The 16,581-nt window shown below is 51.3% G+C and overlaps 1 protein-coding gene across 2 annotated transcripts in view; it reads right to left on the reverse strand.

Moving 5' to 3' along the window:
- P2RY8 (P2Y receptor family member 8) overlaps window positions 1–16,581 on the reverse strand; it is a 54,265-nt gene that overhangs the window by 11,779 nt on the left and 25,905 nt on the right. The window contains exon 2 of one of the 2 annotated variants that reach the window (XM_043457631.1): window positions 10,301–10,432. The exons of the other annotated variant lie outside the window; for it this stretch is intronic. The gene's annotated coding sequence lies outside the window, so the exon portion shown is untranslated. The remainder of the gene's footprint in view (window positions 1–10,300; window positions 10,433–16,581) is intronic. 2 annotated transcript variants of the gene reach the window in all.

Consider the following 16,581-nt stretch of genomic DNA (forward strand, 5'->3'; position numbering starts at 1 on the left):
ACTGGAGCAAGAGGAGAGACCTGAGTCTGCTATGACCGGTGTCCTTATAAAAAGGGGACGTTCAGGAGGATTTCCCTGGTGGTACAAGGGTTGAGAATCTGCCTTCCAATGTAGGAGACACAGGTTCGATCCCTGGTAGGGGAATTAAAATTTCACATGCCTTGGGGCAACTCGGCCTGAGAGCCGTAAGGACTGAGCCTTCAGACATCAGCTAGAGTCTGAGCGGCCTGGAGCCTGTGAGCTGCAAGGGAGACCCTGCATGCCACAACTAACACGCAATGCAGCGAAAAAGATATAAATATTAAAAAGGCGGGGGGCATCTGGGGCAGAAGGAGGGAGACGGCCGGGCAGAAATGGATACAGAGGTGGAGAAGATGCTTCAATAAGCCAAGGAATGCCAAGGATGGGCCGGAAAACACCCGAAGCTGAGACGAAATGACAAGTGAAACTGTTAATCACTTCAGTCGTGTCCAACCCTTTGCGACCCCGTGGACTGTAGCCCCACCAGGCTCCTCTGTCCGTGGGATGCTCCAGGCCTGGAACAGGCCAGATCCCAGCTCCAGAGGGATCTTCCTGACCTGGGGATCGAACCTGCGTCTCCTGCTTTGGTAGGCGGGTTCGTGAGCATCTGAGGTACCGGAGAAGCGCAGAGGCTGGGAAGGAGGCATGGAAAAGATTCACAGCCACACCCACCCTCTCACACACAGCTTGACTTCAGGTCTCCAGACGTGAAAGGCCCTGAATCTGTGTTGTTCAAGCTCTGCTCCCAGTTAGGGGTGGGGAGGCGGTTTCCCTCCAGCAGCGCCAGGAAACAGGCGCACAAGCGCAAAGAAGCAAAGAATTTGGCCGATAGAGTACAGAAAGCCAGAGCAATCATCCTGAGAAATGAAAGAGGGGGAGGAATCTTGAAGAGAATGTAGGGCGTGAACGGTTGAGACGGCAGGAAGGACAGAGATGTGAGGACGTGGCCAACAGCCTCGCGGGTCACTTGGCGGACGGTCACAGAAGTTAAAGACGCGAAAACTGCCCTCAGCGTGCCGTGAACGCACGCCGAGGGGCGTCCCTGGAGGTTCAGGGGTTAACAGTCCGCCTGCCGAACCCGCCTACACGGTTGCTGAACGTGGGTGCAGCGGCTACCAGAAGAGAATGGACGTTCCTTAGAAAAGTAAACATAGACCTACTGTGTGATCCAGCCATCTCAACCCCGGGCAGGCATCCAGAGAAACACATGAGCTGAAAGCGTACACATACCCCAGTGTTCACTGCGGCGCTGTTTACGACAGCCGGGACATGGAAGCAACCGAGAGGTCCCTCCACAGAGGGACGGATGAAGACGATGTGGTTACGTGCACAGAATGGAGTATGACTCAGCCATGAAAAGGAATGAAGTAATGCCATTCGCACCAACAGGCGTGGACCCGGAGATTCCCCTACTGAGTGAAGTAAGTCAGACAGGGAAGGGGAAACATCTTTGACATCAATTACACGTGGAATCTAAAAAGACATGATGCAAATGAATTTACTTACAAAACAGAAGGAGGCTCAGATACTTGGAAAATGAACTTATGGTCACCAGGGGGAAGGACGGGGGAAGGGATAGTCAGGGAGTCTGGGATGGACATGGACACACGGCTGTGTTTACCATGGAGAACCAGCAAGGACCTGCTGGACAGCCCAGGGAACTCTGCTCCATGTCACGTGGCAGCCTGGAGCAGACTCCCTGGAGGGGAGTCTGGGGGAGAAAGGATGCGTGTATAAAGGCTGAGCCCCTTTGCTGTCCCCCTGAAACTATGACAACAGTGTTAATTGTTTATACACCAACAATAAAAACTTTACAGTTTGAAAAAAAATAAAGGAATTGGCCTTACAATGCAGGAGACGTGGGTCCGACCCTTGGTTGGGAAACTAAGATCGCATGTCCCACCGGGAAACTTAGCCACGAGCCTCAACCACTGAGCCCGTGTTACCACGAAAGATCCCGTGTGTCACAACTAAGGCCCGACACAGCCAAACAAATCAATGTTAAAAAGAAATAGCGTTGGACCGTATTTTCCCCTTCAGGACCACGGCCCACCCCACAGCTGACCACTGGGAGATGTCTGCTCGGTAACATCCTTCCGGGCATGTCTCGGTGTGTGTGAAACACACATTTCACATATGTACAGTGTGAAATGAGAGTATTTCCTGCCATATCAGTAAACTAGAAAGGTCACGGCCATCAGCAGTTTCTGCCCTCCACAGGAGCTATGGTTTTTCCAGTAGTCACATGTAGACCTGAGAGTCGGACCATAAAGAAAGCTGAGCACCGAAGAATTGATGCTTTTGAACTGTGGTGTTGGAGGAGACTCTTGAGAGTCCCTTGGATTGCTAGGAGATCTAGCAAGTCCATCCTAAAGGAAGTCAGTCCTGAATGTTCATTGGAAGGACTGATGCTGAAGCTGAAACTCCAACACTTTGGCCACCTGATGCAAAGAACTGACTCACTGGAAAAGGCCCTGATGCTGGGAAAGATTGAGGGCAGGAGGAGAAGGGGACGACAGAGGATGAGATGGTTGGATGGCATCACCGACTCGATGGACGTGAGTTTGAGTAAACGCCGCGAGATGGTGATGGACAGGGAGGCCTGGCGTGCTGCGGTCCATGGGGTCGCAAAAAGTCGGACACGGCTGAGAGACCAAACAATGGCAAGGTAAACCAGGGACAGGATTTGCCCAGACAGCTGAGGTGCATTTGAAAGGAGTGAATTCAGTGAGCCCAGAGGCTTGCATCCTCCCGTAGGTAGAATGCTAAATTCCTTCACTGAGGCCTGATCTTTGCTGTTCAGACCGCCGGCTCCCTTTCTTGCAAACTTGCATCCAGCCTCGATTCCCCCTCTTGCCTTCTTGCAGCAGTTTTCTCTGAGCTACTGAGATGCTGTCGCACCCAGTCTCAGAGTCTTCAACATGGCCACCAAATAAAATAAGTCCCTTACTAATCTCTGGTCGTGACTATTTATTTTAGTCAACGACACTCACCCACACAGGCAGACGCTTTACCCTGTATGCTGCACACATCGCCTCTCGTGACCTTCTCACTTTGAGCATTGAAGAACGTCTCCATCACATATATACAGTTTCTCTCTGCCGTTTTCCACACTTGAATACGCAGTGGGTGTATCTCACCCTGCTCCCCAAGTTGTGGGCCCTCGGACGCATTGCCTGACCTTCATAGTCTGTTGACCACACACACCTAGGCAAGCATTTCTGTATATGGCTGTGATAACGTCTTCCAAAGCCCAGATTGTGGTTCAAATGGTGCAGAATCTGCCCCACAGTGCAGGACACCTAGGTTTGATGCCTGGACCGGGAAGATCCCCCGGAGGAGGGCACAGCAACCCACTCCAGAATTCTTGCCTGGAGAGTCCCACGGACGGAGGAGCCTGGCGGGGCTACAGTCCACGGGGTGTCAAAGACTCACGTGGCTACAGTCCGCGGGGTGTCAAAGACTTACGGAGCGGCCAACACACACACAGGCTTGCCGACACAAAGGTGACTCTCATTTTAAACTGAAAGCGTTATGTTAGTTAGACAGGAAAATAGATCTAAAACCAACCCTCCAGGCTTCCACCTTAGAAAACTAGAACAGGGGGATCCGCTTAAATGCCAAGGGAGGAGAAGAGAAGAAGTAATAAAAGTGACAGCCGGAAGCAGTGAAACTGAAAACAGAACATCAGGCGAGGAAAGAAAAAGAAATCAAAAGCTGGGTCTTGGAAGAGATCGGGAAAATCAATAAACCTCTAGTCAGGCTAAGAGAAAAGAGAATGAGAGTTGGTGAATCCGTATATGGACACCCACTGGGGGAGGGTTGGTAGGATGAATTGGGAGATGGAGCTCACACATATACACCGCCGATATTCCGTATGAAGTAGGTAACTAATGAGAAGTCACTGTATCACACAGGGAGCTCTCCTCACTGCTTTGTGGTGACCTAAATGGAAAGCAAAATCCAAGAAAAGGAGGGGACATCGGGATACGTACGGCCGATTCACTCGGCCGTGCCGTGGACAGTAATAGGTCGTTGTAAAGAAGTTGTACTCTAACACGATAAGAGACACAAAGAGAAGACACAAATCACAAAGATCTGCCACCAGAGACAGGCTGTCGGTGCAGATCCCTTGCTTAGCCGCTCAGTCATGCCTGACTCTCTCTGACCCCGTGGACTGCAAGCCCTGGCAGGCTCCTCTGTCCGTGGGATTCTCCAGGCGAGAATACCAGAGCGGGGAGGCAGGTTCAAGAAGGGAAGGAAGGTATGTATTCCTACGGCTGATTCGCGTTGCTATATGGCAGAAACCGAGACGATATTGTAAAGCAGTTATCCTTCAATTTAACATAAATCAATTAGAATTAAAAAAAATTTAAAAGAATACTGGAGCGGGTTGCCCTTTCCAAAGACATTGAAGGAACCATCAAGAAATACGATGAAGAGTTGTATGCCCACAGATTTTATTACCTAGATGAATTGGACCACATCCTTGACACAACCTGCTGAGACACACCAAAGACCAAACAGGCTGTGAGAATCGGTCTGCGTTTATTAAAGAATAGAATCAATAATCAGTAACTGCGCCCCCGACCAAAAAAAAAGCACCACGTCCAGATGGACTTACTGATGATTTCTACCAGACACTTGAACGATGCAATGGTAGCAATTCTCTATGTTTTTGGTCCCCCCCCCCCGCCAAGAAAATAGGAAAACAGCCGCTATCACCCCCAGATCCTTCCCACGCACGGTGACAATCTGAAGTTGCAGAAAGCAGAACCAGGGTGGGCTGGGGGGAGGGGGCACTCACGTGTCACGCGGTCGACAGCCACAGTCTGCCAGCAAGCTGTATCATCGTTTCCATCTGAGGGGTGAGAGCTGCCCTGTCCCCCAAGGCTCAAGTCATACCTCACATGGGGGGCCACAGAGGTCGAGCGTCTCTGTTGCTCCTTCCCGGGCTTGAGCGTCTCTCAGCTGGCCCTTCCTCGGCGGAATGGCCTTGCTAAAACCGAGCCAGACCCGCCCTTGGGTCACCAAGTCTGTCTCATCAGCATGACGGTAGCGGCCGTTTCTACACGATCGAGTGGATCATATTGGTGCGGATCTGTTTCTGGGCAAGCTATTGTGTTTCCATTGATCTGCGTGTCTCTCTTTCACCCAAATCACACTGTCTCGTCTTTAAAAAAACTATTTTTTATTGCAGTCTACTTGCTTTATACTGCAGTATAGGACTTTCCTGGTGGCTCAGCGGGTAGACAATCTGCCTGCAATGCGGGAAACCTGGGTTCAATTCCTGGGTCAGGAAAACCCCCTGGAGAAGGGATAGGCTACCCACTGCAGTGTTCTGGGGCTTCCCAGGTGGCTCAGAGGGTAAAGAATCCACCTGCAATGCAGGAGACATGGGTTCGATCCCTGGGTGGGGAAGATCCCCCGGACGAGGGCATGGCAACCCACTCCAGTGTTCTTGCCTGGAGAATCCCACGGACAGAGGAGCCTGGTGGGCTACAGTCCATGGGGTCGCAGAGAGTCAGACACGGCTGGATGACTAAGCACAGCTCATGGTTGCTTTAGAATGTTAGGCTACTTTCTTCTGTAGAGCAAAGTGAGTCAGCTATACATATAGAAATATCCCCTCTATTTTGGGGGGTTTCCTTGCCTTTTAGATGAACACAAAGTATGATTTTTCCTGTTCTCCAACTTACTTGGGTATCTAACAATATAAAAAAAAGCCTCAAAATGGTTCACAAACTGCAACCAGTTAAAGACAAGTCTTTTGCAATCACAAAATAACACGGGCACTTTAGTTCTTAGGCTACTGATTCTTTTTTCTTTTTTTTTTCAAACTTTAAACTTTTTATTTTATCTTGGGGTACGGCCGATGAACAAGGGTCCGCAGGGTCCTGAGTAGAGTTCTCTGTGCTATCCAGTAGGTTCTCATCAGTTAGCTATTTTATACATAATTTCGATGGAGTGTATTTGTCAATCCCAATCTCCCATATTTTTTTTTGTTGTTTAAAAAATTTTTTTATTTAAATTTTTTTTATTTAAAGTTTTTTTTTTCTGAAAGATAGTTGATTTACAATGTTGTGCTCATTTCTGTTTGTGAAGTGAATCAGTTTTACATAAATATATGTAAGATTTTTTTTTATGTTAAGATTTTTAAGATTCTTAAGATTTTAAGATTCTTTTCCCATATAGGTTATTAAGATTCTTTTTGAGATTCTTTTCCCATATAGGTTACTAAGGTTCTTTTTGAGATTCTTTTCCCATATAGGTTATTAAGATTCTTTTTGAGATTCTTTTCCCCTATGGGTTATTAAGATTCTTCTAGCATATACATTATTACAGAATATTGAGTAGACTTCCCTGTGCTATACAACAGGTTTGTTGACTGTCTATACATAGGGCTGTCTATTTGTCCGGCCCAATCTCCCAGTTTAGGCCTCTCCATCCTCACAAGTTTTAGCATTTTTGCTACTCTGAATGGCTTGTGTTCGTATTAACAAAAGAATTTCGGTCGCTAGAAAGGAAATAAAAGACTACCTGTGCTGTACGTACATATTTATAACTAACACATGTATTTGTCTTGGTTACAAATAGGATCATAACCTCGGAAATTTGCAACTGTTTTTGAAGCACTTTCATAGGAGTATAGAGTTGATTTACAATGCTGCATCAGTCCTCAGGGGTACAGCAGAGTGAAGCAGCGATATGTGTACGTATTTCTCCCCTCTTTTTCAGATTCTTTTTTCCACACTGGCCGTTACAGAGTATTGGGTAGAGTTGTCTGTGTTAGACAGTAGGTTCCCATTAGGTATCTACTTTACATACCATCGTGCGTATTTGCAAACCACACTGTCTTGATCGGCTCTCGAAGTGGCCACCTCGTAAGTCTGCTTTTCTCTCTGCGTGTTGTACTGCTGACCCTGATTCACATCACTTTTTCTGGCCCATGTGGTGGCCCCGGTTCTCTATCCACGAGGGGCAACTTTGACTCTTGTTGGTGGTGTTGGATGGGTGCAGTCGCATTTTGCATCTCTAAAGATGTTTTAAAGATCCACTTGGATCATTTTTTCAAGTGAGTCATTTTTTTTTAAAGTGCTTTGCTTTATGGAGTTTGTTACAATACTGCCTCTGTTTTATGTTTTGGCTTTCTAGCCGAAAGGCATGTGGGAATTTAGCCCCCCTGACCAGGGATGGAACCCCACTCCCCCTGCACTGGAAGGCAAAGTCTTAACCACTGGGCCCCTGGGGAAGTCTCGATATTTTGTATCTTTCAGTTCAGTTCAGATATTTTGTCTCTTTCAGTTCAGTTCAGTTCAGTTGCTCAGCCCTGTCTGACTCTTTGCGACCCCATGGACTGCAGCACGCGAGGCCTCCCTGTCCATCACCAACTCCCGGAGCTTGCTCAAACTCATGTCCATCGAGTCGGTGATGCCATCCAACCATCTCATCCTCTTTTTATCATTATCTTTATGTTACAAAATCTTGGCACTATGTCATGTGTATTTCACACTTAGCTCAGGAGTACCTTCTCTAAGCAGTAACTAAAAAAAAAATTTTTTTTAATTCCTTCTACTTTAAAATTTTTCTTACTTGGAAAAGAAATAAAATGACTGCTCCATAAGGAAGGTGGGATGTCAGTTCCCCAACCAGGGATGGAACCCACTCGCCCTGCCGTGAAAGTGCACAGTCTCAGGTGCTGGGCCTCCGGGGAGTCTGACGTTTCCCTAGCTTTCTGTTGCCCAGGCCACGTTGTAACCGTGCCATCACCTGCAGGGACGGTCACCACGCCTGCCCTTGGCAGAGGCTCCGTGTCTGCTGAGCAAACGCATGATGCAATCTGAGAGAACCACGCAGGAAGGAAAATGTCAAACTCTCAGGATGCAGGGGCATCTGAGACGTCCCCGACTTGGCTGACCCCTCTGAACTCTGCTGTCTTCCCAAGTGGGGGCTGTCAGCCTTTGCCTGAAGATGCCTATCTGGGGGCACTGGAGATATCCCTGCAATTCTAACACCTTTTATGAGACGCAGATACTGACCAAGTGATTCTAGGCTCTACATGCACGTGCTAAGTCCTTTCAGTCGTGTCCTACTCTTTGTGACCCCATGGACTGCAGCCCGCCAGGCTCCTCTGTCCATGGGATTCTCCAGAGTGTCCAGCCATCCTGGAGTGGGTTGCTGTGCCCTCCTCCAGGGGATCCTCCCCACCCAGGGACTGAACCTCGGTCTCCTGCATTGCAGGCAGATTCTTTACCATCTGTGCCTCCAGGGAGGCTCTTAGAGAGAAGCCAAAAGTCCAGAATAGCCAACACAGGACTTAAGGAGAAGGAGAAAACGGGATCATTGACCCCACCTGACTTCAAGACTTACTACAGTCATAAGCGGTAGTAATTACATTAGTGATATCATAGTGTAGTAATAAAGCTACAGTAATCAGGACGGCGGGGGGAAGGGGAAACAGAGGCACAAACTATCATCTATAAAATAAGCTACAAGGAAACTATGTATAAAATAGATGAACTACTCAGAAACCGTGAGGAAGGCATGGCAACCCACCCCAGTGTTCTTGCCTGGAGAATCCACACGGACAGAGGAGCCTGGAGGGCTACAGCCCAGGGGGTCTCAGACAGTCAGACACGACGGAGCAACGAAGACTTTCACAGCTGATTCACTTTGATGTACAACAGAAAAACTAACGCCACACTGTGAAGCCACCACACTCCAGCGAGAAATCCGCTCTGAACGTTCACTGGAGCGACTGATGCTGAAGCTGAAACACCAGTACTTTGGCCACCTGATGCAAAGAACTGAATCGCTGAGAAAGACCCAGATGCTGGGAAAGATTGAGGGCAGGAGGAGAAGGGAACGACAGAGGATGAGATGGCTGGATGGCATCACCGACTCGATGGATCTGAGTTTGAGTAAACTCCGGGAGTTGGTGTTGGACAGGGAGGCCTGGCATGCTGCAGTCCATGGGGTCGCAAAGAGTCAGACACGACTGAGCGACTGAACTGAGGAAATAATTCTAAAAATGTTGGGGAAGATACAAAAAAATAAGCTACAAACACATGTTGTGCAGCACAGGTAATACAGCCAATTTTTTATAGTAGCTGTCAAGGGAGCATAGTCTTTAAAAACTGTGAATCACTAGATTGTACACCAGTAACTTCAACACTATTTTACACCAACTATAATGAAGTGAAAAAAAAAAAGAATCATGACCATTTAGGAATATTTTAGGTAATTTTTTTTTAAGACAGTGTGGCACTGGTGATATAATAGAGAAATGGATCAATGCAACAAAACAGCGCACAGAGGGAGACACTCTCCTTGAGGTTAACTGATCTTTGACAAAAAAGCATTATAATGGAGCAAAAAAAAAAAAAAAGGCAAAAACGAGCAAAGATCTTTGACAAGAAGGAGCAAAGACAGGCTCTTCAAAAAAACGATATTGGAGCAACTCACATCCATATGCAGAAAAGAAAAAGAATCTACACACAGACCTTCCTCCCTTCCCAGTAATGAATTCAAAACGGATCACAGTCCAAATGTAAAACACAAAACAGTAAGACTTCTACACGATAATGCAGCAGAAAAACCCAGATAACCCTGTGCACCGTGATACGTTTTTTCTTGGCTTGGCCAAAACCATCACTGGGATTTTTCTGTAACATCTTAGATACAACCCCAGAAGCACAATCCCTGAAAGCAATCACAGATAAGCTGGACTTTGTCAAAACTGAAAATATCTGCTCTGCCAACAACTCTGTCCATAAAATAAGACAAGCTATAGACTGGAGGAAAATATTTACAAAAATACATACCTGGGAGGGGGGTGGGGGGGAAGACCAGAATCCACAATATGTAAAGAGCTCTTAAAATTCAACAACAGGAAAACAAACAACCCAAATGAAAAAGGGGTTGCCAAAGACCCAAGAGCTTCATCGAAGAAGTTGTCCAGACAGCAAAGAGGCACAGGAAAAGAAGTCACAGGTCGTAAGCCCGGCAGGGAATTGTAAAAAGTAACACCCCAGTGAGGACAAGCTGGCACCTGACGGGTATCAGAATGAGTGGGATCTGAAATCACTGGCACCCACAGTCCGCCGGCGAGGAAACGGGAACTGTGTTCCACGCCGGGCGTTGTTAAGAGGGCCCTTGCATCTTGCGTGGCCTTCTGGTCACTTTGCGACTGGAACCACACCCTAAGTGGGACCTGATGATCTCAAGACTCCATGTTCTCCGGGGCCCTGCCCCTGTCTTTGTCACCCCGAGACGTTACCTCTGGTGTGTTGTCCCTGAGGGGGGACGCTCTGTTCTGCAGACGGAGCGGTGGAGACGGGCTGGCGGATGGAGAACGGACCGGCCGTCTGTCCCTCTGTGTTCTGAGTGGAACTCTCGGATCGCAGGACAGCTGAGCACAAACACACGAGCAGGGCTCTTATCTCCGTCCCCCGTTTATGGGCCCCATAATTGCACAATCGGCACGCAGAGAATCACAGATCATTTGCATGCCCACACGTGTGTGATTTTCATCTGTCTTCTCCACAACCCAGCCTAGTGTTCCCTGCCTCCCGTGTGTTTCTGCTCTCCAGACTTCGCCAAAGGAGCCAGCGTCCACTTTCTACCCAAAGTGGGGGTGGGGGGGAAACCTCTGCTATTCTTTTGCATGACAATGTTTTGTTCTTTAATCTTTTTTTTTTTTTTTTTCCATTGTCAGGCTGCACTCCTCAGCCGTCGGGTCTGAATCACACCTGCAAATTTAGCCTCTGTCTCTAAGGCAGGAAGCCACTCAAAGTGGATGCATTAATTAAGCATTAATTAACCTGAAGCACCACTGTGTAAAGAAAAGGAAAAAAAAAAAAAGAGCTGGCCTGGGTGGGGGGTTGGGCGGCGGACCTGCCGGGAAATAGGAGTTTGCAGGTTGCATGTATTGTGAGAGTCACAAGGGCTTGCTTCGTGGGTGAACCAGAACGCCAGCTGTGAGAAGAAGTGGGAGAGATTTGCCTAGCAGATCGGTAGACAGAGAAAGTCTCAGAGACGAAGAGATAAAGGCAGAGATATAGAGAGAGTTCTGCACACCCTTGATTCCCCAATCAGGGTTAGGGTTAGGGAACCTAACCTATGCAACCCTATGGGCGCCTCTGTCTACAGGATTTCCCCGGGAAGGAATTCTGGAGCGGGTTGCCACGCCCTCCTCCAGGGGATCTTCCCATCCCAGGGATCGAACCTGTGTCTTCTGCCTTGCAGGCAGATTCTTTACCGCCTGAACCACCAGGGAAGCCCTGGCAACATGGAAAAACTCGCTGGCATGCCACTGAACACAGACCCAGTTGCGTGTCTTGGCGACTTCTCAGGAGGTGCTTGGCGTTCCCCCAGAAAAGGATATTTGAAGCGAAGGCGCCATAGTGAGCCCTCTTGGGCACAAGTCTGTATTAGACATGAAACCCCACAGACACGTCTCCTACCTGGATCTCCCCCCCGACCCCCGCAAGCTCAGCTGGAGAAGGTCAGAGACGAAGCTGGGCAGACCGCACACCAAAACCTACAAGGATAACCTGGTGAATCTGACATGGCCCAGAGGGAGGGTGTCCAAAGAGCCCATCCCCCGGAGAGGGTCCCAGATGACCCGGCGAGGGGCGGCGGGGAGGGAGCTCAGAAGGACATTTCAGGGCTGGCCAACTTAATTCTGGTTTTCATTTGGAACGTAGGAAAGACGCGGCACTTTGCTGAGAGTTAGCAGATGGACTGACCGTCAGCATGTGTCTGGTTTATGAATGAAATGACCGCCACCCCCCCACCCCCCACCACTGCCCCAGTCAGTAAGAGCTGGGTCTGGAAATGAGTAAATGCAAAACGGGCAGAGCTTGGAAGCTGTTTATGAGGAAGAGGAGATGTCAGTGGACTTCCATAGAAAGTCTCATTAGCCACCAACGGCGCAAGGAGCTACAGGGCCAGAGGGCTGCAATACGAGGTCAGAAAACGGCTAATTCTCCTGGGAAGCAAAGCTACGATAAACCCAGACAGTCTATTAAAAACCAGAGACATCACTTTGCCAAGAAATGTCTGTCTACTCAAAACTATGGCTTTTCATGTACGGATGTGAGAGCTGAACCGTAAGGAACGTTGAGTGCCGAAGAATGGATGCTTTTGAACTGTGGTGCTGGAGAAGACTCTTGAGAGTCCATGAACTGCAAGGAGATCCAACCAGTCCATCCTAAAGGAAATCAGTCCTGAGTGTTCATTGGAAGGACTGATGCTGAAGCTGATACTGCAATCCTTTGGATGCGTGGTTTGAAGAACCGACTCACTGGAAAAGACCCTGATGCTGGGAAAGATTGAAGGCAGGAGGAGAAGGGGATGACAGAGGGTGAGATGGTTGGATGGCATCACCGACTTGATGGACATGAATTTGAGCAAACTCTGGGAGATGGTGACGGACAGGGAGGCCTGGCGTGCTGTGGTCCAGGGGGTCGCAAAGAGTCGGTCACGACTCAGAAAGTGAATGGCAGTTTCACAGTGAGTTGGAGGAGGTGCTGCCGACACGCCTGGGGTTCTCTGCGGGGCCAGAAAGGAAGCAGACATAAACCAGTAAAGAGGTGGTGAAGGCTGACCTCTGGTTTATAGCAGAAACTGCCAACTGGTGATTGTGGCTTCCCAGTGCCCGCGGAGAGAGTGGACACTTGCCAGTGTGGTTCAGTCTCCTGCGGTTGCCAGAACCCAACCTGGGGGCTTAAAACCACAGACATCCACCCTCCCCGAGTCCTAGGGGCCAGGCATCTGAGGTCAAGGGCTCCCAGGGTTGAGGTCCATCTCGAGGCTCCAGGGGAGGGTCCTTCCCGCCTCTTCCAGCTTCTGGGGGCTCCAGGCTACAACGTGGATGGTCAGTGAGACAGGCAGGCAGAGAAGGACACACGGTGTGTGATTGCACTGATAGGAAACATCCGGACCAGGTAAATCCAGAGAGATTTAAAAGAAAGAAAGCAGATTTTTGGTTTGCAGGGACTGAGGTTTGATTACTCATGCGGATGGGGGTCTCCTTCTGGGGGTGCTGAGAATGTTCTTGAAGCAGAGACAACAGCTTGAACAACACTGTGTATATCCTAGATGCACCTGTCTTGTTTGGGGCCTTCCCAGGTGGCTCAGATGGTTAAGAATCCGCCTGCCAATGCAGGAGACACAGGTTCGATCCCTGGGTCAGGAAGATTCCCTGGAGGTGGAAATGGCAACCCACTCCAGTATCCTTGCCGGGAGAATCCCACGGACAGAGGAACCTGGCGGGGCTGCAGTCTACGGGGTTGCAAGAATCGGACACGACTGGGCGGCTAACATGCACATGTGTATTGTTTCCTTTGAAGGGTTAACTGCATGTGGTGCAGATGCTAGCTTAGTTTTGAAATAAGCCTCGTGAGCCCCGGGGGAAACCTAACGCTGGGTCTGGGGTGCTTGGCTGTATCTACATGGCCTGCTGCCCCGTGAATTCCCTGGCTCCCCATTCGCCCCTCATTTGGAGACCGTCCCTCCCTTGATTCCATCATCTGCACCCGTTGGGTCAGTGCTGGGTGTCTGGGGCTGACCGCCCGCCCACGTGCCTGGGTCTGCGGTCCCCGAGCCTGCTTGAATTGCCTGCCAGGACTTGAACAGAAGGAAGAGATGGCCTGGGCGTCCTCACTGTTTGCACAAAGCCTTGTCCCAGACGCCTCTGTGGCCCTAGAGAGTTGGCCAGGGGCTACGGTTCTCATTTCCTTCTTTTCGAAGGTCACAGACGCCTCCTTCCTGGCCCTGTGTTCCAGGGGAAAGAGCATGGAAGGGGCGGGCCATGGTTCCTGGAGCCGTCGGGCCACGGCGCCTGATCTCTGGAGGGCATCGCCCTTTGGGCGTGCGTGCTAAGTCGCTTCAGTCGTGTCCAACTTCTTGCATCCCTGTGGACTGCAGCCGGCACATGCCTCTGTCCACGGGGCTCTCTGGGGACCTGAGGTGCAGAGGGGTGAAGGGCCTGGGGTGGGACACGGTCAGCTCGGGGCTGAGCTCAGAGCCGGACATGGGGGTAATCCTGGGAACGACGGAAGGCAGGGAGTGAGCCGGTGAGAGGCCGAGGGAGGCCAAACGCTCTCCAGGATCTCACGGAAGAGGGTGGCGGAAGGCACAGAGGACCCACAGAGAGACGCAGCGCTGTGGATGTGGACCTGCCCTGGTCCTGTGACTTCACCGGCCAGTGCCTCTTGTCTCTTGCTGCCTGGGACCTGGTGTCAGTCTCCCTGTGAGCCCTTGACTGAGATGGTGTGCGTCCCCGTGTCCCTGTGTGACCTGGTGTGACTCCCCATGTCCCCGTGTGACCTGGTGTGAGTCCCCGTGTCCCTGTGTGAGCTGGTGTGAGTGTCCATGTCCCTGAGTGACCTTGTGTGTGTCCTCGTGTCCCCGTGTGACCTGGTGTGTTTCCCCGTGTCCCCATGTGAATTGGTGTGAGTCCCCATGTCCCCATGTGAGCTGGTGTGAGTGTCCGTGTCCCTGAGTGACCTTGTGTGTATCCTCGTGTCCCCGTGTGACCTGGTGTGTTTCCCCGTGTCCCCATGTGAATTGGTGTGAGTCCCCATGTCCCCGTGTGAGCTGGTGTGAGTGTCCGTGTCCCTGAGTGAGCTTGTGTGTGTCCTCGTGTCCCCGTGTGACCTGGTGTGAGTCCCCGTGTCCCCGTGTGAGCTGGTGTGAGTGTCCGTGTCCCTGAGTGACCTTGTGTGTGTCCTCGTGTCCCCGTGTGACCTGGTGTGTTTCCCTGTTTCCCCGTGTGACCTGGTATGCATCCCAGTGTACCCGTGTGACCTGGTGTGATGCCCCGTGTCCCCGTGTGACCTAGTGTGTGTCCCTGTATCCCTGTGTGACCTGGTATGCGTTCCCATGTCCCCGTGTGACCTGGTGTTTGTCCCCGTGTCCCTGCAGTGACCTGATGTGAGTCCCTGTGTCCCTGCAGTGACCTGGTGTGTGTCCCCATGTCCCCGTGTGACCTTGTGTGTGTCCTCGTGTCCCCGTGTGACCTGGTGTGCATCCCCATGTCCCCGTGTGACCTAGTGTGCATCCCCATGTCCCTGTGTGACCTGGTGTGTGTCCCTGTGTCCCCGTGTGACCTGGTGTTTGTCCCCGTGTCCCTGCAGTGACCTGATGTGAGTCCCCGTGTCCCCGTGTGACCTGATGTGAGTGCCCGTGTCCCTGTGTGACCTGGTGTGCATCCCCGTGTCCCTGCAGTGACCTGGTGTGCACCCCCGTGTGACCTGGTGTGAGTGTCCGTGTCCCTGAGTGACCTGGTATGCATCCCCGTGTGCCCGTGTGACCTGGTGTGCTTCCCTGTGTCCCTGTGTGACCTGGTGTGAGTCCCCGTGTTCCTGAGTGACCTGGTATGCACCCCCGTGTGACCTGGTGTGAGTCCCCGTGTTCCTGAGTGACCTGGTGTGCGTGCCCGTGTCCCCGTGTGACCTGGTGTGTGTGCCCGTGTCCCCGTGTGACCTGGTGTGCGTGCCCGTGTCCCCGTGTGAGCTGGTGTGAGTGTCCGTGTCCCTGAGTGACTTGGTGTGTGTCCCCGTATCCCTGTGTGAGCTGGTGTGTGTCCCCGTGTACCTGTGTGACCTGGTGTGAGTCCCCGTGTTCCTGAGTGACCTGGTGTGCGTGCCCGTGTCCCTGTGTGACCTAGTGTGCATGCCCGTGTCCCCGTGTGACCTGGTGTGTGTGCCCATGTCCCCGTGTGACCTGGTGTGTGTGCCCGTGTCCCCGTGTGAGCTGGTGTGAGTGTCCGTGTCCCTGAGTGACTTGGTGTGTGTCCCCGTGTCCCTGTGTGACGTGGTGTGAGTCCCCGTGTTCCTGAGTGACCTGGTATGCACCCCCGTGTGACCTGGTGTGAGTCCCCGTGTTCCTGAGTGACCTGGTGTGCGTGCCCGTGTCCCTGTGTGACCTAGTGTGCATGCCCGTGTCCCCGTGTGACCTGGTGTGTGTGCCCGTGTCCCCGTGTGAGTTGGTGTGAGTGTCCGTGTCCCTGAGTGACTTGGTGTGTGTCCCTGTGCCCATGTGTGACCTGGTGTGAGTCCCCGTGTCCCTGAGTGACCTGGTGTGCATCCCCGTGTCCCCGTGTGACCTGGTGTGTTTCCCCGTTTCCCCGTGTGACCTGGTGTGAGTCCCCATGTCCCTGTGTGAGTTGGTGTGAGTGTCCGTGTCCCTGAGTGACCTGGTGTGAGTCCCCGTGTCCCCGTGACCTGGCACCTGTGTCCCTGTGTGAATTGGTGTGTATCTCTGTGTCCCTGTGTGACCTGGTTTGTGTCCCCGTTTACCCGTGTGACCTGGTGTGAGTACCCGTGTCGCCATGTTAGCTGGTGTGAGTGTCCGTGTCCCTGAGTGACCTGGTGTGCGTCCCCATGTCCATGTGTGACCTGGTGTGTTTCCCTGTTTCCCCGTGTGACCTGGTGTGAGTCCCCGTGTCCCTGAGTGACCTGGTGTGCATCCCCGTGTCCCCGTGTGACCTGGTGTGTTTCGCTGTTTCCCCGTGTGACCTGGTGTGAGTCCCCATGTCCCTGTGTGAGTTGG

Source organism: Cervus canadensis, chromosome X (assembly GCF_019320065.1).
Source record: "Cervus canadensis isolate Bull #8, Minnesota chromosome X, ASM1932006v1, whole genome shotgun sequence".
Lineage (NCBI taxonomy): Eukaryota > Metazoa > Chordata > Mammalia > Artiodactyla > Cervidae > Cervus > Cervus canadensis.